Source organism: Triticum dicoccoides, chromosome 2B (genome assembly GCF_002162155.2).
Source record: "Triticum dicoccoides isolate Atlit2015 ecotype Zavitan chromosome 2B, WEW_v2.0, whole genome shotgun sequence".
NCBI lineage: Eukaryota > Viridiplantae > Streptophyta > Magnoliopsida > Poales > Poaceae > Triticum > Triticum dicoccoides.
Window position 1 is genome coordinate 309277145 of NC_041383.1, and position 22072 is coordinate 309299216.

At 45.1% G+C, this 22072-nt stretch overlaps 1 long non-coding RNA gene across 5 annotated transcripts; it reads left to right on the forward strand.

Annotated features, from left to right (window-relative positions):
- Positions 1–9455: 9455 nt before the first annotated feature.
- On the forward strand, positions 9456–16265 carry LOC119363587. 5 transcript variants are annotated; one of them, XR_005174100.1, is made up of 12 exons: positions 9456–9841; positions 9940–10088; positions 10994–11055; positions 11200–11282; positions 11383–11475; positions 12559–12588; positions 12667–12773; positions 12885–12987; positions 13145–13278; positions 14207–14325; positions 14797–14980; positions 15781–16265. It is a non-coding gene; the product is annotated as an uncharacterized LOC119363587 (long non-coding RNA). The 5 variants fall into 5 exon arrangements; XR_005174099.1 differs by lacking the exon at positions 10994–11055; XR_005174098.1 differs by lacking the exons at positions 10994–11055; positions 11200–11282 and having other exon boundaries at positions 14783–14980.
- Positions 16266–22072: the final 5807 nt, after the last annotated feature.

A 22072-nucleotide genomic window follows, 5' to 3' on the forward strand; every position in this document is an offset into this window, starting at 1 on the left:
CACCCTAACCTTTCTGAAGCGGACCCCCTCTTAATAGTACGGCTTTCCTATGACTCAAGTACACCGAAAAGAAACGTAGAGAAACGTCGTCTTCACTAGGCTCCGAGGGGCATCAAATCGTATTGTGCCTAAACATGAGACATCTGAAATGCTCAGTGCACATGATTAGTCCGCAAACGCATTGTCATCAATCACCAAAACCACATAGGGTGAAATATGCCCTTACAATCTCCCCCTTGATGGTGGATTGATGACAATACAGGATTTGCACATAACAGTACACAAATGAATATAAGCAAACCCAACATCTACAAAATATAGACAGGCTCCCCCTAGATGTGTGCACTCTATATAAATGCTTTGGACTGCATGACACACATACTAGGATCAACACTCTCCTATATTTTATAGACGAGGCATTCCTTGCAACAATATAAATAACACTAAGCATGGAGGCAAGGCAAATATGAGCATAAAGTAAAGGGCACAAGATAGCATAGGCTCACGAACTACTAAGCATAATAGGTAATAAGATAAGCTTGAGTGCATATGTCTTACACCATATGATAGTCTCCAGGACTCACAAACACAAGCACAAGCAAACAAACCAAAACAACACAAACGAGGGTCCAACAAAACGAAAACAAAGAGACACGAAAGCAAAACTTACACTCTCTCCCCTTTTGGCATCGAGACACCAAAAAGGCAGAGAGGACTCCTACGACACAGGTGGTAGCATCCTTTGTAGAGATCACTCAACACACTCCTCATCGGACTTGGCAGATGGGATGGTCTCCTCCTCTAACTCGGTCCACTGATAGCCCTGCTTGGTCATCCATTCAGCCTCCGGAGTGATGTTCACCTCCGACCCGCTGTCACGCCCAATATGCGATACTATCCTAAAGAGACTCGAAGGTCCCATCAAGGATAGAACCGCATATTGAAACGCTTTTGCAAGGTGGATATCATTACATCAACATTACATAATAGATGGGGATACATACAAGAGGGATACAATGCCACACGAATACAACATCACAATACATAAGAGCATCATCCGACTACAGATGAAACACAAACAGAAACTCAAACGACATCCACCCTGCTAGCCCAGGCTGCCGACCTGGAACCTATCCCCTGATCGAAGAAGAAGCAGAAGCAGAACTCCAAAACAAGCAAACATCGCTCTCGCGTCATGACCATCGCGTAACCTGTACCTACAACTGTTGTTGTAGTAATCTGTGAGCCACGAGGACTCAACAATCCCATTACCATGGGTATCAAGACTAGCAAAGTTTAAAGGGAAAGGAAGGGGTAAAGTGGTGAGGTTGCAGCAGCGACTAAGCAAATATGGTGGCTAACATACGCAAATAAGAGCGAGAAGAGAGCAAATGGAACAGTCGTGAAGCTAGCAATGATCAAGAAGTGATCCTGAACTCCTACTTACGTCAAACATAACCCAAAACCGTGTTCACTTCCCGGACTCCGCCGAGAAGAGACCATCACGGCTACACACGCGGTTGATGCGTTTTAAATCGGATCTGGTATCAAGTTATCTACAACCGGACATTAACAAATTCCCATCTGCCCATAGCCGCGGGCACGGCTTTCGAAAGTTTAAACCCTGCAGGGGCGTCCCAACTTAGCCCATGATAAGCTCTCGCAATCAACGAAGGATATACCTTCTCGCAGGAAGACCCGATCAGACTCGGAGTCCCGGTTTACAAGACATTTCGACAATGGTAAAACAAGACCAGCAAGACCTCCCGTTGTGCCGACAAATCCCGATAGGAGCTGCACATATCTCGTTCTCAGGGCACACCGGATGAGCCAGACGTCGGATTGGCATAGACCCTGATTGCCCAGGGGGCGCTGGACATCGCTCGGTTTGGACCAACACTTAGACAAGCATTGGCCCGGGGGGGCTAAAATAAAGATGACCCTCGAGAGAGCGACTCCCAAGGGAAAAGTAGGTGGTGATGAGGCAAAAGGTAAACCCAAGGTTGGGCCTTGCTGGAGGAGTTTTATTCAAAGCGAACTGTCAAGGGGGTCCCATAAATCACCCAACCGCGTTAGGAACGCAAAATCCGGGAACATAACACCGGTATGACGGAAACTAGGCGGCAAGAGTGAAACAAAACACCAGGCATAAGGCCGAGTCTTCCACCCTTTACCAAGTATATAGATGCATTAATTAAATAAGAGATATTGTGATATCCCAACATAATCCTGTCCACCATGGGGCAATCTTCAACTTCACCTGCAACTAACAACGCTATAAGAGGGGCTGAGAAAAAGCGTAACATAGCCAAGCAATGGTTTGCTAGGAAGGTTGAAAAGGTTAGAGGCTGACATGGCAATTTGGGAGGCTTGAAGAACAAGTGATAGGAAGCGCAGCATAGTGATAGAACGAAGCAACTAGCATGGCAATGATAGTAGTGAGATCCAGGATAGCGGTCATCTTGCCTGAAATACCGCAAGGAAGAAGAACGAGTCCATGAAGAAGATGAAGCCACGAAGACGAACCAAGCGTAGACGAATGAATCCTCACGATCGCAACGAAACGGGAACTATCGAGAAGAAGCACACAACATGGTAAACACACCACACATAGACAAGACATGATGCTCAACCAAGTATGATGCATGGCATGGCTACATGAAGCTACTCGTGGCAAGAGATGATGCAAACAAGAGCAACACATCAAAGCAAGTTTAAATGAGGTCGGAAACAACATATAACAATTCCGGTAAGTCCTCATATGAAAATTTCGAAATTAGTCCAGATCTGAATAAACTTTATGTTCAAGTTGTTAAACAGAAAGTTAAAGAGCACCAAGAGGATCTACACGAAATTCTAGTCAAGTTACATATAAAGTTCATTTAGTTCGGAGCTACGGCCTAGAAGATATGAGCAAAACAAGTTAAACATGGCATTGATGCAAAATGCAAACAAACATCAAGCAAACACCTCAAAACAAGGATGCAACATGATAATATGAAACTAAATGGAAAATCAAGCAAGTTTCATATAGAGCACACTCAAAACGGAGCAACGGTTCAACACACACACACTATACAAGTCATAACAACAATCTGTCCAAAACAACAACTAGGCATCTTGCAAGCATCAAAACAACATGCTACAGTACCACAACATGATAACAAAAGGCATGGGTATGATGTATAGGTAAATCATAACAAAACATGAACACTGAGCTATCTCCAGAAATCACTAGAACATGCTCCAAAACACATGGCAAGATTGCAAGTAATAACAGTTTCAGACTTGGCAGACAATAACATCAGGTTGCAATATTTAGAGCTATCAAACAACATGTTACAGGAAATTATCATGGCAAACAAAGGCATGGAATGAATCTACTAAACCCATAGAACAGAAGTCCTTTACTGACCATGAGCCAAAAAGGACCAGAAGATATGATGGCACCCATGTAAACATGACAAGTTATATGACAGATTCATAGATGGCAGGAACAACAATAAGTAGGCATGTTGGTGAGCTTGTACCACTCACCACAGAGCAATAAATGGCATGACAAGGCAACCAATAGTAAGAAGACATGTTTATGAAGCTAAGCATGAAAAGAGCAAGTTCATAGGGTGCATGGATCACTAGCAAAACACATGACACAAACTGAACTTCATGTTAACAGGCTGACAGCAACATTATTTAGCAATTTGAGAGCAAGATTACAACAAGCTACCGCAGGCTATAAATGCAACCAGGGGCATGAATGGATAAATCATGACATGTATAACAAAACATCCTTAGTGAACATCTCCATATTATGCATAGAATTTCTTGTAGAAGCAGGTTTACATAGCATCACGAAATAACAGATTCAGCCTAGCAAAACAGTAACAGCAAGTACACTACTTCACGAGCTCGATTAACTCATCATAAGTCATTGCATGACAAGATAAGCATAGCATCAGCAATAAGACATGTTTATGGAACTAACCAAGGCAAGAAAAAGTTCATAGCATGCAAGGATCAACTACAACAACCTTGGCAAAATTGAATAACATGTAAACAATCTGACAGGAAACATTTTATAGCAAAAGTAGAGCAAGAAAATGACATGCTAGACTACTCCATAAATGCAAGCAGGATCATTAATGGATATATCATAACCGTATGTTCAAAATATCCTTACTGCAGTATCTCAAAATATGCATGGATCTCTCTGTAGCATCAAGTTTACATGGCATAAAAATAACAGCAGAACAGGGACTAAAATCAGCAATATCACGAAGCCTAGTTTGCATGCTTGTGCTAGTCACCACATTGATCACAAAAATACATGGCAAGCACCTCTGTCAAGATGGCATGATTTAGTTCAAAACACATGTAGATCTCATGCTCATAGGATGCACACATCAAATGCAACAAAAATAACAAATCATCAAGTTCTGTTAACAGACATCAGTAAACATCATATAACACTCTTGCAACAATGATTCAGGCATCAAGATGATCTCAAACAAGCATGATGCAATGGAATGAAATGTAGAGAATCTCACAATGAACATTTTGATATATTACACGCACGAAACGGAGCAGCACACAAGAAGTTACAGCATGATGAATAGGGCATAAAAATGTCACAGATTCGGAGACTTGGTGGAATTTTACCCTCGCAGAAACTGGATCTCGGGGTGCCGGGACGGAGAGAAGCGGGACGGGGGCCGCGTTTGGTTGGGATCCCGGTGGATCTGGTCCCGATCCAGATCCGCCGGAGTTCTCACCGGAGATGGCGGGGACGAGGCGGCAGCGACCCGGCAGCGGCGCTCGCCGACGCGGCTCCCGGTGGGGGGACGACGGAGCAACGGCGGCGCACCATGAAGGCGGCGGGGTCGATGGCAGAGCGGGGACGAAGGCGGCGAGTGGCGTCGATGCAGCCCGGCGGCCACGGCAAGGTCGGATGGCGGCGGGGCGGCGGCCGGCGCGGAGGCGCGCTCCGGCGGCGGGGCCGAGGGTACCGGGCGGCGCGCGGGGGCATTGCGGGGCGACGCGGCCCGCGGGAGCCGGCGGCGGGGCTGGTGAAGGGCGGCGCAGGGCCGGCCGGGGACGACCGTCGGCGGCGGGGTAGCGAGGCGGCGGCGGACATGGTGGCCGGCGGCGGGGTCAAAGGAAGGCGCGGGCGCGGGCGAGTGCTCGGGCTGAGCGACGGCGACGCGCGGGCTCGCGCGGGCCCGCGATGGGCCTGGCGGTGGGCGGCGTCGAAGTGCCACGTGGCGCGCCCCAATTGGCGCGGGCGGCGGCGGCGGTTTTGTCCGGTGGCAGCGGACTTGTCCGGTGGCGGCGGGGAGGATTTTAGGGTTTGGGGGAGAATTCATCCACGAATTTCGGGGGAAGGGGCATATTTATAGATTCTGGGAGCTAGGAGAGTCCAAATGAGGAGCGGTTTTCGCCCACACGGTCGTGATCGAACGGCCGAGAGCATGGAGGGGGTTAGGATGGGTTTTGGGCCAGTTTGTAGGGGCGTTGGGTTCAAGATAAAAGGGGCTTTTATGGTTACCCGGTTAACCGTTGGAGTATCAAACGACCTCCTAATGACACGAAACTTGACAGGCGGTCTACCGGTGCTATACCAAGGTCACTTGGCAAACCTCGGGCCATTCCGAGAAAATTTAACACCCGCTCATAACAAAAGACAAAAGGGGGACGTCGAAGGACATAGGAGTGCCGGATTGCAAAACGGACAACGGGGAAAAAGCTCGGATGCATGAGACGAACACGTATGCAAAATGAAATGCACATGATGACATGATAAAATGCAACACGCAAGCAAATGACATGGCAACAACGACGAATAACTGGCAGACACCTGGCGCATCGAATCCGGGGCGTTACAACCGCTCTCCACAATCTCGCCGAACGTCCTCAAAATCCTCTTGTTGCGTTGGCGACTCTCCTTGGAAGCAACATGGGTCCTGTCGGGGGTATACCCCGCGGAATGACCCGGCCGGAAGTATGACCCGGCCGGACTTGGCATTTCATTGGTAACCTGCCAGAGGATTGGCGACTCACGAGTCTGGCGGCTCACTGGTCTGACGACTCATAAGCCTACCGGCTCACGATGGCCCCGACGGTGGGTCAGACGGATGACAAGGCCCAAGGCCCAGAAGGCCGTCTCATGCTATGGTGGGCCGGTTTACGAGGAAAGACATAAGGAGTTTTCCCTTAAAGGGGCAGACTAGGATTCTACTTGTTATATAATAGTCCTAGTCATACTAGGACTTCACATGTAACCCACCCCTCCAACTTATATAAGGAGGGGCATGGCACCCCAAGAGGGACAAGCAAAAGAAAATCTCTAAGGCTAGACACAACTAGTGGAGATCCGGTTATGCGGCGTCTCCCTCATGAGCATAATGAGACCTAGCCACAAACAGCATGTAGGGCTATTACCGGATGATGTTTCCCGGGGCCCGAAGCTATCTAAATCCTTGTCTTGAGTGTTGATCCGCCTCGCGTCTCTCGTCCCGATCAACCCATCTCAAGCTACCACATAGATGCATTGGCCTCATGACTAAGTCCTCACAATAGAACATCAGCCGTGACAAATCCACGATAGTTGGCGCCCACCATGGGGCCTGCGCACGGTGGTGTTGAGTTCTTGGAGGAATCTTTTTCTAGGGTGTCGAGAAGCTCGTGATTTGTAGATGTGGAAGAGCCGGCAAATCCTTTGTTTATGATTGAAATTGTGATTAGCTTTGGAGCTGGTAATACAAGGATCAAGAGAAATTAGGGTGGCATTGAGTACAGCATCGCCGCTGCTGCAGCAAGTCGAAGACGTGCACAAGATAAAATCGGCACAATGTTCTTTTATCCTATCGAGACCGACAGGATTGGACGATTCCGTCGTTCGTCTGTGTTTAGATCAAGTTCGGAGTGCTACCTGTATACGTGAAGGATTAGAGCTACAAGTCGAATCAGTACACCGCTCATCGCAGCTCAAAGGACGCGCACGACGCGGGCAGATATATCCAAGTTCAGGATCAGTCAACCCATATGGTCTCCTCACCGGGATCAAATTAGTAAAATACTACTAGTATTAGTAGTGGGCACATGGACCAATGTCTAATGGATCTTTACCTCATCACGTGAGAGCTACTCATCAGGATCAAATAGAAGAAGGGCTTTGGAGTCATTCAAAGATTAAAAATCCGGCTGCTACTAGTCTTACATGGACTCAGACGTATACAGGAAAAGGAGAGACAGCTACCTTGTTACAGTCAAAAAAATCAAAGCAACCATGACCCGGATTGGATGGGGTCATGGGCGTGGACTCGTTCGACCGCCTCTACGGCCATCGCTGCACCTCGAGCGCTTCCGAGCCGCCCTCTGCCGGTGCTGCGGCCATGACTGCACCCCGGACCAGAGGCGCCTGGCTGACCTGCTTCTACCACAAACCGCCTCCGCTGGCCTCACTCCACGACCACGGGCCTGCAGCTGCTGCCGCTTTGCTCCGCCTCTGCTGCCTCTTCCGCCGGTAGCGCCTCGCCTTTTCTGCTGCTATGGCCAAGCCGCCAACGGCCGAGTCACCGATCTGCCAGCGCCTCGACCCGCCGTACTGACCTCCTGCGCCACCCCATGCCGGCTTTACCTCAGATTCTCCAGGCTGTACACGCTCCGCCTCAGACCCGCCAGGTCGCTGCAACCGCGGTCCATGTGGACTGTGGCCACCCACACCGTGTTGAGCCGCCATGGCCGGTGTTGAGCCACCACGACTCCCCTGGCCGTAGCTTCTGCCTGAGCCACCGCCATTTGCGATCATTGCCTCCACGGCCGCCGCTGTTGCGTCGTGTCACGCTAAACCACCGCGACCTCGTTTCCGCTGCCGTGTCTCAAGCCGTCCGAGCCACAGTCAAGCCGCCGTTGGGCGCCTCCGCGAGCTGCAGCAATTTCAATGCCGCACCAAGCCGGCCGGCCAGCGCGCTCAGTCGCCCTCGCCGCTGTGGGCCTGCCCTTGCTGTCGCTGTAACCGCCTTTGCTGGAGCGGCCCTGAGCCATTGCCGGCTTCACCCCACCCGTGTTGGCTTCGTCGCGCCTTCATCGCCAAGTTGCCAAGCCACCGCTGCTCCTGCTACCGCCCGTGCCGCGCCCGCTCCCAAATGGCCGAGCGCTCCTTAAGCTGGTTGCAGCTGTGGCCTTACCCCTGCTTCGGGCTACCTGCACTTCGCCGACCTTGTTTTTGTGCTAAACCGCCGTCCACTGCCGTCGCCGCTGCACTTTCTGCCTAGGTCCGCCTTGAGCCGCCTGATGCCATTGAGCCGTCGCAGCTGTCGCGGCCTCCGAGCCGCCACGACCTTGCTCCTTTGCTGGGCCCGGCCTTGAGCTGTCACAGCAGAAACTGCAGGTTCAAATGCTGTTGTGGCGACTGATGTTACATGGCGTGGTATTAGTAGCCCTGGTGACGCTCATATCATTAACTATGAGATGTTAGTCCAGTTGATACATACACACATGCACACAACTCAAATGGCTCATACAATGCACATTCAAGGATGGCTCTCGAGTTTGACCCCCTCGCTGACGCAGCAACTCTGCCACTGTGGTCGCGTGCGCGGCCTCAATCCGCAGATCGTCTCCAAGTCGACCCGCCACCGCTGCAATATGCCTTCGCAAGCCACCGCGACCTCTACTGAGTCGCCGGGCAGGCCTCCTCTCCTCTGCTGCCGTCCCGCACAAATCATCTTTCGGGCACAAACATCAAGTGATACTCATCTAGATTGATTTTATTAGCGCATATTGTTTTTTGTCAAAAATAATCACTTTGATATGTACACTTTTATGTGTAGGGCAATGATTCATCATAAAGATGGTGTCATGTCGTATCCATGGAGTGTGTGTTAGCATCATCATGCAACGGCATCTGCGAGCGCTTATTGTTCAACAGGTGGGCGCAAGCAGCTGCCCCTGTAGTCCGGTCCACACCGACTCACCCGTCCGCGCGGGTTAGTGCACCTACGATTGCTTCGCTCGTCTGCGCTGGCTCACAATGCCGTGCCCGGCTCATCTGTCTGCTCCCGCGGCCGGCTCAACTATGATTGATTTCAGTTTTACCGCGGTGATCATCAACTCCGCGGGCAAGTTGTCTACTACAAAAGGGACTATTATATCACTGAGCTGATGAATGACTCATACCGGTTTATATCATCCCCTTGTTAGAGTCCGAAGCAAAATGGAGCTCTCCCGTGCGTTTGGATTCTGGACCGTCGGATCGAAATCTCCTCGCGACACAGGCTGTCGAATCTCAATCCAAATCGTTATGGGTCGTTGGATATTTACCCGATCTACCTCGGCAGTCCGATAAAATTCCAATTACAATAGATTGTAATATCCATGCCCCCACCAGGGCATTTTTGTCATTTCACCACATAAGCATATAAAAGCAGCAGCTCCCGTGCTAGAACCCTAGCCGCCGCCTCCCTCCCGCACTCGCCCCTCCCCCGCGGCCAGCTCCTCCCGCCTCGCCTCTCTCCCTCTCCCTCCAAACCCTAGAACCTCACCCGCGCCTCCCAGCCCTGCCGCCGTCCAGGTCTAGCCCCATGCCGCCGTCGTCTTCTCGCCCAGCCGGCCGCCACCGCACCGCACGCTCGTGCGCAGGGGTGAGAAGGGGAACTACTGCCCGCTCCTGGAGCGCGAGGAGGACGTGGTGATGCGGCGCCCAGATCCACGGTGACATCGACGCGCCATCATCGACCTGAGCCGCCACCGTCCTCGAGGTCGGTCATGGAGGGGGGTCCGACCCAGCTGCAGCCGTTGACGGAGACACCCCAAACCCTAGCACGGGGACCGAGCCGCCATGGTGAGGCACTGCACCGGATCCCTCTCCTCTTCCCCCTTCTTTCACGGGTTTCTCCTCTCTCTTTCTGTCCCTCTCTCACCATGGTCTCGTCTCTGTAGGAAGGAGGCCAGCGGCGAGGACGACGCCATGGTCCCTGCTGTGCTCCCGGATCCGTCGCCCATCTGCCCCGATCTGGCCCTTCTCCTTCCCGCCGGCCAAGCGGAGCCGCTCGTGTCGCTGCTCTACCTGACGAGGGCATCGTGCTGAGGTGAGCCTCCTTCTGCTAGTGCCATAAGATACTGCAATGTTGGTATGCATGCTAACTTCTGTATGTTTTGTATCAGCCATGTTGCATTGTATCAGCTATATAAACAGTTCATGAGGAATGCCAATGGGGCTGTCATATGTATTTTATATTGTTTTAATCTTCACCAATTTACTTCGTTAGTTGCAAAAGGTATCATGAGATTTAATTGATGATACTCATCATAAGACTAAAGAGTAGATGTGATACATAGTTGTAGTACACGTGTAGTCAGACTGCATATTTACACAAGTTTTTTTTTGGTTACTTGCAAAATACTCTCTATAAGCAATTTGTTTAATGTGGCCCTGTTTGGCAATTGTAGCATGTTATGTGTAGGCATATGGGTAATACTGATAATATTACATATAAATTCATTTACTATAAACTAACCATCAGGGGTGCTTTACATGTCATGACACATTGGCATCTTACAAGCATAATTTGTCCAAACAATTGTAGTAGCTCGGCATTCGGGTTTTGCACAGTAGCTTTGCAAGCATATTACTACTCATGAAAGAATCTACGAAAGCCGCTGAAGTACGTACGAGTAGATCGGTGCAACTTCGCCCACATCCTTTTTTCTTGATAAGGCATGGTCGAGGTGGTGGTGAGATCTGGAGCTCCTGCCACGTGCTCGCTTGCTTCAGAATAATCCTGCCAGGGGCACCATTTTTCTTCCTCCCAAGAAACATATCTGATCCTGGAGAATTCTTCCAGAAGCAGCAATGTTCCACAGGGATATGATATCTCTCTCCACCACCTGTGCTCTGCAGCAGCAGCTGCTATGTTTATCTTCATTGTTTACTTCAAGTCTGCAATGCCTGTTGTTAACTCTTATAACTAGATTCATTTGCTGCTCTTGGAAGGAAAGGAGAAGAGAAGGACAGCCTGAGATTCCAATCCGAATTAATTTGACTTTAGAATGAGAGTAAGCACTAGAGGATTGGAAATGGGTGATTGTTTATATGTGTTTGCTTTTTTGCTTTGAACTGTATGCCTGACAGCTTATTAGATTGGCTTATACTACATGTTTGACTCTCTACTTTGAACTGTACAAATGCTTGTTTATTAGCCCTGGAAAATGAATGGCTTCAATGGTGGGTGCATGTATGGTCAGGGGATTGTTTGGTCCATGCATGGAAGTGGACTGATTAGGTTTACTTTTTTTTACTTGATTATGTTTGCTAATCTTGAGAATCTTCTCATAATCTTGAAAAGCCACTCTTGCTAATCTTGATTTCTTCCTTGTGTGCAGCCCCATTATGAGAAGGCTGTGAGACTTTTCAATGATCCAGATGTTGCACATCCTGGGAGAATATTGATGGCTAGGGTTGATTGTGCATCAGAGGTATTGTACTTCTCATGAAGGGTCATAATCTTCATCAGTTTGTTGAAGCTAAACAACTAAGCACTTTAAAAGGAGATATTCTTGCAATTCTATTGCTTTATGGTGAGATAACCTAGAGAAGTATTGATGTGTATCTTCGGTTCATAGTTGTCCTATTTGTTACTTCATACCTGAAAGCTATAAATACAGGGGGGGTTTCTCACGTGAAAGATTAGTCTCTCTTTTGATTTATTTTAATTCCCATTTCTGTCAGAAACCACAAAATGTACTGAATTGTAGTATTGTACTGCTAATATGTTAGTTTATCAAGCAGTGGTGTTCATTGGCATGCAGTGATGTTTTATTTCTTTTAAATGTTTGACACAGGTGAACATAAGTCCACTCCAGTTTTATGATGCCACAAATATTGTTTTTATTTTCCATAATTGCAACACTAGCTTTTCCAGGCATGAGTTTACATCTTGAATAATGTCTTTGCTTACTTGTGTCTTTCTATTGTTTTATGTTGGTCAAATACCAAGGATATGATTAGCCACATATGTCACTTTTTTTCTTAACCATGTATGAACGGAAAAAAACTGTATGAACAGAACCATTCAGTATTTTTAGCCGAACAGTATATAGCAAAACCTTTGTATGAATACATATGGATTATTCAAGCCGAGCAAGCCAATTGGATGGTACGAAAGTACTGCCTAACCTAAGATCCCGGCTGCAACAAATAAAAAAACTTGAGATCCTGACTGCTGGAGAAATGACTTCTCCAGTTTTCCTCTTTTTAGTATATATAACGGATAAAGCACGAAAAATAATTAAAATGAATCATCCAGAATTGGATGTGTGTGTGTGTGTGGGGGGGGGGGGAGCCTGAAAAAGAAGAACATTATTTTCAGGTTAACTATCTGATAGGAGTCTTGACTAAACTCTAGCGGCAATACCGATGGTAGTCAGTGTTATTCACTATGCATCATATATGAATCTAATTATATCGATATACAGTATGCACATGAATTAACTGGATTCCTGAATCTAATATTTAATGGTGACTAAGCCTAAGAGTTTTTATTTCAACTGCTTATGCAGGACAGGTTGTGTGCTTAGGGAGGCGGCAAGGTTAGACACCATACTTTGGTCCTTATGTATACCTGTAATGCCTGAATTAATTTTCTGATTTAAGTTTTGCATTTTTAGGCCCAAGGAATCTTGCGCATAAAACAATATAATGACCAAGAAGAGCATGTGAGGGACCAGTAGGTGTTTATCCCGAGTGATTTCAGTGTTTGTCAAGTCTCATTAAGGTACTAAATTATTCTCTTGCACATAAATCCTAAGGCACGTGAATCTGCCATTTATTCTTTCAATATTACACGATGACCGGGTTTATTGTTAACCTGAATGCTTCAATGAAGCTTGCCACCTTGCTTTTTCTCGAGCACATAGCAACTGAAGAAGAGATGAAGGCAACTGAACAACGTGCTCGCAAAGTGAAGGGTTCTTGCAAGAAGAAAGAATGTATGTTATCCTACATTCTTTGTATTCTACTGACTCATTTATAGCTTTCGTGTATTCTTGCTGGTGTACTGTGTTGGTAGTTGGCTCCTTTCTTTTCTCTTCTTTCACCATCGTACCCATCTTGCTGATCTGATGTGTATCTATCAATTTGATGCAGCGTTGTCATCTTATTTTCATGATGGCATGGTGTCTCGACATGTGATGGATTCACTCACACGGAGGAAGCTTTTCTCCGCTACTCCGGCGACAAGCGCACAAGCTTTTGGGTCCATGGCGCCACCGGTAAACAAGGTATGTCCTGTTCCGTTGATTGATCAGTTCATCTTGCTTTTATAATTCTTACACTATGATTTGCTCAAATTCTATCAAGACAACGGTGGAAATTAAATTTATTTATTCTAAATGCATGACATTTCCCCCTGATCATTAGTTCATGTAACTTGATGATGTAAACCTGGTGTCGTTTAATCTTTTTCCATAAACCAGTTATTTGGGAGTTTATTGCAAGCTATACCATCTTGATGCGTAACTACAGATTGTGTTCTTGCTATAATTTGTTACGACTTATATGTTTTATAATATTCCATGTAAATCAGAATATCCTTGATGTGCATTCCTTGATTTTTTAATGTCAGGGGCCAAAATATTTGTCCTTAATTAGTTCTTCCTCTGTACAGTGTAGGTGATAGTAACCCTTTTATGAAAATATATTCATTTTAGTCCCTAGCTCAGGTCTGCGCATTATATAATGAGTTAAATTTGCCGGTTTAAAATATTTGTGCTATCAATCCTTTCTGTCCTAGACAAAACTTATTAGTTTTAATTTTTTTGCTAATTTTAAATATTTCTGCTATCATCAGTGTAGATGGGAAGGGATAGGAGCTCAACATGAAATGGACTATATTGTGAAGGCCTTTAACTAACAAGTACATATTGTTTTTTATAGAAACACACAAGTAAATATTATGTGCGGTGATTTATTCATTTTAAGAGTTCCCTCATTAGTGTATCCCTCACTGTTAATTGCTATGAATTTTTAGCCATTTTTATAGAAAACACAAGTAAAGATTATGTTTGGTTTCCCATATTATTCTTTACCTGCTTAATTTCTATGAATTTTTTCAATGTCAGATTACTATCCACATTTGTATGCTTTTCGTTGAAGTACTGGGTCAAGGGGATACCTGTATCACTATGTCATTTATTTGCTTTGATGCAGAACAACTCTGGGTGCTTGATTGTGTCTCTGGAGTCTGGATAAGTGAAAATAGATGGCAGCGAAGTTGAACTGGTTTTGCAAACACTAGCAAGTATTTCTTCATCGCTTCCATCGTGCAAGTAATGCTTTTACATCCCCTCAATATGATATATTCCTCTGCTTCCTAATCCAGTCGAAACATAATTTGAACTATATGATTCTTTCTATTCATATTATCGAATAGTGAGCTTCGGTCGTGGCTTCAGCAAACAAATTTAGTGTGTACATCACTTGACCAAACATTAAGGCAGCGGCCCATATGTAGGTGCAGTCTCAAACAAAGAAAGAGAAAAGATAGTCTTGGTGTTAGTTACCTACATACTCAGATTCCTACATGAGCTCGACAGAAAATTGAATATGTAGGTGCAGTCTCACAACAAGAAAGAGAAAAGATAACTTGGTGTCAACTACTCATGAATGGAAATAAAAACACGAGCTGGAATGATTTACTATTTTTGCTAGCTTGACAAAACATACATTATTTCATTCTTAGCTTACTAAAACTTGGGTGTGTTGTATCTTGATCATACATTTCAGTTGATTCTGCGCAGGTTGCGCTAGCATTGCGGGCATTTTTCTTCATATTTGTGAAGAGGGGATGAGGTTGAAAAATGAAGCTGGTGATGAAAAGAATGGAGGGCACCCGCAAAGTGATGACGAGGAAGGAGCCCTGCAGGAGACAGCTTTCAGAGCTTGAAGAAGATGGTCTCACATCCACGTTGATCTATGAAAATAGTAAGTATAAATCAAATTTGATATACGTCTCCCAGGTGATTTAAAAAAATACCAAGGATATGATTAGCCACATATGTCACTTTCTTTCTTAACCATTTATGAACGAAAAACAAAACCTGTATGAACACCACCGATCGATATTTTAGTCGAGCAGTATATAACAAAATCTTTATACAAATATTGATTATTCAAGCTCAGCGAGCCAATTGGATGGTACAGAAGTACTACTACCTAACGTAGGATCCCGACAGCAACAAAAAGAACTTGAGATCCTGACTGATGGAGCAGGGACTTCTCCAGTTCTCATCTTTTTAGTATATTTAAGGGATAAAGCATGAAAAATAATTAAAATGAATCTTCCAGAATTGTATGTGGGTGTTGTGTTTGCTGTGGGGACTAGGGAAATAGTGTCAGTTCCTCAATTGGATAGTAGTAGGATCATACATGCCTTTACATTTTTTTAGTTAATTAAATATGTTCAGTTCAAGCAGTTTTGGCTTACTGTGATGTTAGAGTTCTCTCTCAGTACCTTCACTTTGGTTTTTCAAGAAATTTATTGCTCAGTAATACTGCTCCACTTTGTTCATAAATTCATTGTTCATTGTTGTTTTTTAAATTATCCATGTCCATCTGTTATTCCTAGGATTTCCTTGGATAACTATACTAATAGATAGAACATGAGAACATGTCCATCTCAGAGAGAATTAATATTGCTTTGCTTGCTGCCCCTGAATTTGAAAACAAAACAGTGATGTTGATTGTGGCTTAATTCATGTATCCTATCTCATGAGTCATACCAGGCAAGCGACGGCGGCGATGGACTGGTCACCCCGCAACACCATTCTTCCTTCACGGTAACTAGCCACGGCAAGTGCTTCTGTCATTTCTTTCGTGTTGAGAAGGCAGAGTCAAGGGCGCGAACATGAGGTATTCTGTGACTTTCTTCGGAGAGGCACAAAAGTGCAAAGGTCGTGATGTGTAACGATTTAATCAAGGAGACAACCCAGTCGAGCTATCAAGTATTAGGCTACCTAACTAAGAAGTTTTATTATCTCGCATTGCATCTTGCTTGATCAACACATGCCATGACCTGGTTATTGTATTTGTTATATTACAATGGATAGTCTTGGCTTGCTTTTGGACTAAAGCCTTTTGGTCTATGTATAGCTTGATTTTGGACTTTAGCCTTTTGTTGTTTCGTGAACCAATTGCTATGTGCTGAATGTGTCTGTATCGATGCAATGATTCTGATATAAAATTAATATACTCCCTCTGTTTCTTTTTAGTCTGTATATAAGGTTTGGTCAAAGTCAAGCTTTGTAAGGTTTGACTAACTTTATATCAAAAAATATAAACATTGACAATATGAAATCAATATTATTAGATGCATCATAAAATGTATTTTCATACTATATAGTTTTAATATTGTTGATGTTCATATTTTTTTATATAAATTTGGTCAAACTTTATGTAGTTTGACTTTGACCAAATCTTATATGCAGGGTAAAAAGAAACGGAGGGAGTATTAGATTGATAAACACAACTATATTATGCTATTTTTTATATTTGTTATGCTTCAATGACTGTATTATCGGGTTGGATATGACTATACCCGACAGCAGTGCTGTCGGGTGCGGTAAGCCGCACTTCCTACCTAGTAGTCAAGCATGGAGAGTCTCAAGCCAACTCCTCGAGTAGTCTTAAAGACTCGGGGGCTACATGGACATGGCTCAGTAAATGTTTCCAGTTTGAAGGCCGTCAGAAAATTTTCGACTCAAAATGAACAAATCCGGTTTAAAATTCGGCTCAAGGAAAATTTGTCTCTCTTAAAGCATTGAATCTCAATATCCGGTTTAAAATTAGGCTCAAGGGAAATCTGACTCCCACAAAGCTCCGAAGCTTTTAATATCCGGCTCAACGCCCGGTTCAAGAAGAATTCATTATTCACAAGTTTGAGTTCTCAGAAAAATTAAATGGACCAAATAGAGTCTGTTGCAAAGCACAATTAAAACATAGGTACCCTGCTCATTGGGGGCTAATCATATTCGAATCTAGCTTAACCCCTGTGGCATAGCTTCCTGATCATATTCGAATCATAGTTTTTCAAACCTTTTGATCACTAGGGGGCTTCCTATTCAAGCATAGGTCGTATTTGAACCAAAGAGAACATAGCTGTCTGTACCCTCTTGATCGGCACAATGCCAAACTCACTAGGGGGCTTCTTGATCGTATTTGAATCATAGCTTAACCCCTTTTGGGTCCGAATTTGATCGTATTCGAATCAGAGTCGTTTAAAAACTCCCAAGGTCATTTGGGGGCTTCCTGTTCAAACATAGGTCATATTCGAACCAAAGAGAACATAGCTGTCGGTACCCTCTTGATCGGCGCAACGCCAAAGCCATTGGGGGCTACATGATCGTATTCGAATCCTAGCTTAACCCCTTTGGTCCAGTTTACTGATCGTATTTGAATCAGAAGCCTCAATTTTTCTTTCTATTTGGCTTATTTTTTTGAAAACAATCTTTTGGGTTTGTCTTGAGACTTTTTGTTCATATCTGAAGCATATATGTGGTTTCGATTAACCCGTCTTGACTTTGGATGATAAATCGCTAGCATATGACAATCATAAACATTTGGAAGTTTTGGCTTCTAAAGATTGGGTTATCACCCTTACTGCACAGGTACCATAAGCCGGCGGTACGATTCAATATCATAGGTATGATATTGTTTATACATGATTATGTTTAAACCGGCCCTGGCTATGGACTTTAAGTCGCTGGTATATTTTGGGTTGCGCCATTGGAATCATGCGCTTATCAATCATTGGATTATTGCCCTTATTGGATACGGTGATGTAAGCCGGCAGTATGAGCCAATTCCACAGGATTTGCAGAACTATGACTTATATAAATGATTAAATTCAAGCTCATCATCAAAATCGATGCTTCAACATGGTTATTCGTTCTGAATTTTCTCAAAGGCTATAAGCCACCGGATAAAAATTCTGGTTTCCAATGAATGTGCATTAAGTCGCCATCAGCCAAGAGCCGCCGAGTATTTAAACTCCGGATTTACTTGTCAACAGATAAGGTATTCAAAGTCACTTTGGCGTAATGGCTATTATTTTATCAATGGATATGATTTATTCTACAATGGAAGGAATAGTCCCGAGTCCCTGCGGGCTTACCACCCGGCACTTGGGGGCTACATTATTTAGATTGAGATTATATCAAATAAGCAAGTCCCATGTCACTGCCAGCATGCACCATGTCCTGTACTGCCCCTTGGCTTGCATGCAGAACAGGGTCTTCATCTTTGCCTTCAGCTTCTTAGCCCAAGAGGGCTCAGTAGATGGAGGAGCATACCCAGCAGAACTGTCCTCAGCCTCCTCCTCCTCAATCTCGTCCTCATCCACATTCATCCTAGCAGCCTCAGCCTCAACCATGGTAGTGGTATTGGCCCACTTATTCTTCTTAGCAGCTTGATAGGCTCATGGCGAATCCAGTTTGGAGCAGAAAAGTCTTCATCCGGAAACATCTTGTCCCAAGTCTTTGAGATCAGGAGGTGCAGGTATGGACCATAGATGGGAACTTTGCGATTGTAGACTGCAAATCGGAGCTCATTCCACATGATATGAGATATGTCCAGAGGTTGGGCAGCATGATGACGCGCCTCCTCACACAGAAGCATCATATCCACGAGATAAGCATGCACCTTATCCTTATCACTGATGTGTGGAAAGAGAGTGTTGCGGAAGATCCGGTGCATGACATCGAGGAAAGGGTTGAGCACCCAAGACTGAGTGCCATAGGGTAGATTCTTCTCCACAAGAAATGGCATAAGCTTGTCCTTGTTGGCGGACTCTGGGTTGCCGTGAGGGCGGGCACCAACGGGCACATCGAGCCCCACATCACGGACATGCAACAGCGTCATGAATTCCTTCCAAGTAGCAAACAGCTTCGTCCCATTGGTCATCCAAGTTATAGTCCGCTCCCCATCTATGTGGAAGTGGACGGAGGCAAAGAACTGCGCCACGAGCTCCGGGTCAAAGTCCATATGGAACGTGATGAAGTCTTCAATGCCAAACTGTTCCACCAAGTCCAATGCCTCACCAAAGTAGTTTCGGTCCTTCCTCAGATAATTCATATCAATCCACTGCATTGGAACATAGAGGTTGTGCTTGGACTTGATCACATCGATGTATATGAGATTTTGTTGCTTGGTCCAGAACAACTCATTCCCTCTGACATTCTCATGAGGGTTCACATAGGGATTGATCCTCCTTCGAATGATGAACTCAGATAGAGGCATCTAATCCATGCCAAGAACTGGCTCCTTGTACCTGTTGGTGGTCTTCTTGACATTGCGTTGTTGGGCATTGGAGCCCTCCGGTGCTTCTTGATTGCGAATCCGCTTAGAGCTCGAGTCGCGGCTTGGATTCGAGTGACGGACATTGGAGCCACCACCTAAGACACACAACACAAAAACACACAAGAGAAACAAGAAGGATCAATGCAAAGACCAAAGCCAAGACAAACAAAACATGTAGAAATAAGATTGGGTAGTTGCAACAAGGTAGTTTAGATGTCAATGGTAGTACCTCACCACTAAGCGGACGTAAACCTTTACATCTGCTCTAGCCGCGGTAGTACTACGCCGGGATGGCATGTTAGTACCGCGCCTAGAGCGAAAGTAAAATTTTACTTCCGCGCCCCGAGCGGTAGTACCGCTCCAGAGGAGCGATAGTACCGCACGAGGCGAATGCATCACTACTGCAAGATGCTGCTAACGCGACACTACGATCAGAGACCCTTCGAGAAACTGTGTGTGATGCAATAATCGCAAATGATGGTGTAAGAGAACCATAAAAAATGTCCAAAACGTTTGCGATGACAGATGCATCAAACATGGTTCAGATTTTAGTTGCGTGTGCGATGCAGGGCATACGGTTCAGTTCAATGAACTCATTGTGATGAGGAAGAAGAACGGAAACGGGAAGCCAGATGAAGGCGTTTGCGATATACATCATACAGTTCAATCGGATTAACTGTTTATGATGAGGCGGAACAACAGAAACAGACAGCTAGATAAAGGTGTGTGTGATTGAGGGCATATGCTCCAGAAGGATTAATTGTTTGCGATTAGGCAACATAACAGAAACGGTCAGCCAGATCAAAGCTGTGTGCAATTGATGGCATACACTTCACACAGATTAAGGCGGGAGAAGGCAGTGTACGTATGTCGTTTCGCACACGGAGGTGACACGTTCCCTCTTGGAACCACGATCCTTCTTGAGAGAAGCTCCGGTTTGCAAGAAGCTTATACCAAAGCTTGTCCCAATTCGGCCAAAAAATTACCGCAACATGTTGGTGCCATGTCATGACACCATGCCAAGTTTCATTATTTTCAGGTGTGTTTTGGATTTACAAGAATTAAAAAACCAAGTTTCTCAATCTTTCCGGCCGAGCCACGATGCCAAAATATTTGAATTTCATTCCCATTTCTTGCATGGGACCTAGAAATTCACCCAAGGACACACATGTGATTTTTCAACCAACTTTTGTGCACTGGAGCATGTGCTTGTAGTTCAAATTTGAATTGTGCACATTAAATGGCCAGAAATTCAATTATTGTATAAAAAAGGCCAAACAAACCCGGAATCATTCAAAAATTTAGCACGATAGTTGGTCTAATCTGCCAGTGTAAACAAATTAAGGCAGGTGAAGGCAGTGTACGTATGTCGTTTCCCACACGGAGGTGACACGTTCCCTCTCGGAACCACGAGCCTTCTTGAGAGAAGCTCCAGTTTGCAAGAAGCTTATACCAAATCTTGTCCCAATTCGGCCCAAAAATTTACCACGGCATGTTGGTGCCATGTCATGACACCATGCCAAGTTTCATAACTTTCGGGCGTGTTTTGGATTTACATGAATTAAAAAACCAAGTTTCTCAATCTTTCCGGCCAAGCCACGACGCCCAGATGTTTGAATTTCATTCCCATTTCTTGCATGGGACCTAGAAATTCACCCATGGACACACATGTGATTTTTTCAACCAACTTTGGTGCATTGGAGCATGTGCTTGTAGTTCAAATTTGAATTATGCATATTAAATGACCAGAAATGCAATTAATGTATAAGAAAGTCCAAACAAACCCGGAATAATTCCAAATTTTAACACGTCACTCATATAGTTCTATGTTGCCTCTGTAAAAAAATAAGGGGGCGAGGCAGCGTATATCGTTTCGAACACAAAGGTGACACATCCCCCCTCGGGAACCACGAGTCTTCTCGAGAGAAGCTCCGGTTTGCAAGAAGCTTATACCAAAAACTTGTGCAAATGCGGCCAACTTTTTTACCACAACATGTTGGTGCCATGACATGACACCATGCCAAGTTTCATGATTTTCAGGCGAGTTTTGAATTTCCAGGAATTTAAAAACCAAGTTTCTCAATGTTCCCGACCAAGCCACGACGCCTAGATGTTTGAATTTCATTCCCATTTCTTGCATGGGACCTATAAATTCACCCAAAGACACACATGTGACTTTTCAACAAACTTTGGGGCACTAGAGCATGTGCTTGTAGTTGAAATTCGAATTATGCACATTAAATGTCGAGAAACTCAATTAATCCATAAAAGTGCCAAACGAAGCCGGAATAATTCCAAATTTAAACACGACACTCATGTAGTTGCATGTTCATTGTACATAGATGTTCTAGCAATTCAAACACCGTCCTTTCCCTCCGTAACACCATTTTGTCTTTGAAAACATAATGAAAAAAAATCAGGTATGCCACAAACAGTTTACTAGAAAGAATCATGTGGGATGCGATATAAAATATCTTGGCGCACCGTCTTGTCTGGCTTACGCAGGAAGCTTCGTCGTCTACAGTCCACCGCCCCCGCTTGAACCACACTTGCGCTCTAGTTTCTCGCGGCACCGAGCGAAATTTTCTTGCCACCGCGGAAATATCTATCTCCTTGCCCCCTCTCTCCCATGAAAAGCCACATTTCCACTGTTCCTCCTTGCTTTCCAAGTTCAAACCTTCACTGCTGCTTACTGGCAACTCAGTCTCCTCACCGGCGACC